The following is a 1912-nucleotide window of genomic DNA, read 5'->3' on the forward strand; positions in this document are numbered from 1 at the left end:
TGAACATGCAATACAATTAAGAGAGCCTGTCAGGGAATTCATCCAGGAAAGAAACTTTAAAGAGACACGTATTCTTTTCCTTTCTTTTTTTATGTCCAACCAGGAGAATCACAATATGGAGTATCTATGTGTCTCAGATTCCACAATGCTTTTAGCCTACACGTCTATGATGCATCTTAAATCCTCGGAGAAAAGTATATTGTGTCCTATTGATTAAGTCTGCCTGCTTGGAGGGAGTGAGTGAGTGAGTGGGTGGTGAGTGAGTGGGTGGTGAGTGAGTGGGTGGTTGGTGAGTGGGTGAGTGGATGAGTGAGTGAGTGAGTGAGTGAGTGAGTGAGTGAGTGAGTGGGTGGGTGGGTGGGTGGTTGGTGAGTGAGTTGGTGGGTGAGTGGGTGAGTGGATGAGTGAGTGAGTGAGTGAGTAGGTGAATGAGTGAGTGAGTGAGTGAGTGAGTGAGTGGGTGGGTGGGTGGGTGGGTGGGTGGGTGGGTGGGTGAGTGAGTGAGTGAGTGGGTGGGTGGATGAGTGAGTGAGTGAGTGAGTAGGTGAATGAGTGGGTGGGTGGGTGGGTGGGTGGGTGGGTGGGTGAGTGGGTGGATGAGTGAGTGAGTGAGTGAGTAGGTGAATGAGTGAGTGGGTGAGTGGGTGGGTGGGTGGGTGGGTGGGTGAGTGAGTGAATGAGTGGGTGGGTGGGTGGGTGGGTGGGTGGGTGAGTGAGTGAATGAGTGGGTGGGTGGATGAGTGAGTGAGTGAGTGAGTAGGTGAATGAGTGAGTGAGTGGGTGGGTGGGTGGGTGGGTGGGTGGGTGAGTGAGTGAATGAGTGGGTGGGTGGATGAGTGAGTGAGTGAGTGAGTAAGTGAATGAGTGAGTGAGTGGGTGGGTGGATGGGTGGGTGGGTGGGTGGGTGGGTGGGTGAGTGAGTGAGTGGGTGGGTGGATGAGTGAGTGAGTGAGTGAGTAGGTGAATGAGTGAGTGAGTGAGTGGGTGGGTGGGTGGGTGGGTGGGTGGGTGAGTGAGTGAGTGAGTGAGTGGGTGGGTGGATGAGTGAGTGAGTGAGTGAGTAGGTGAATGAGTGAGTGAGTGAGTGAGTGGGTGGGTGGGTGGGTGGGTGGGTGGGTGGGTGAGTGAGTGAGTGAGTGAGTGGGTGGGTGGATGAGTGAGTGAGTGAGTGAGTAGGTGAATGAGTGAGTGACTGAGTGAGTGGGTGGGTGGGTGGGTGGGTGGGTGGGTGGGTGAGTGAGTGAGTGAGTGGGTGGGTGGATGAGTGAGTGAGTGGGTGGGTGAGTGCAGTTCTAGAATGTTTCTCAATAAGTTTGGTCGTTGTTCAGCAAAATAATCAAATACTAAAGAAAACTGCACTTTTTTTTTTTTTTGGACGTTAGTTTTTGGAAATGTATTCATTTAGAGTAAAAAAAAAAAATATTTGAATCACAGTTATGCAATATATTTTCTTGAAACTCAATCTACTTCTGTATCTCACCAAAACCAACATTTCCCTGCAACTTCATGAGAAACCACCAGTTAATTCTTTACCACATCCCTCCAAAAAAATTCTTAATCGATTGTTTTTTTTTCCCATATTGTTGATAAGTATTTGTCGACGTGTCTCCATCAACGTTATCCTTCTTATCATTATCATTATTCCACCTAATGCCCTTAATAGTTCCCATTACTTACTTCGAAGACTTGAGTCTCTCCCTTACACTTCCATTAGTCTTTCATCACCTCCCCCCTGTTCGTCCTCCTCCTGTTCTCATGCACACACCGCCTCCAGTATATTTCAGCGAAATGATCGTCTTTCCCAGTACATAGCTGGACTGCTTGAGACTCTTCCATTTCCTCTAGTAGCAAGTGATATTTTCCCTCATGTTCGTCCTTCTGTCCTCACGCACACACCGCCTGCACTACTTCT

Source organism: Scylla paramamosain, unplaced genomic scaffold, assembly GCF_035594125.1.
Source record: "Scylla paramamosain isolate STU-SP2022 unplaced genomic scaffold, ASM3559412v1 Contig57, whole genome shotgun sequence".
NCBI lineage: Eukaryota > Metazoa > Arthropoda > Malacostraca > Decapoda > Portunidae > Scylla > Scylla paramamosain.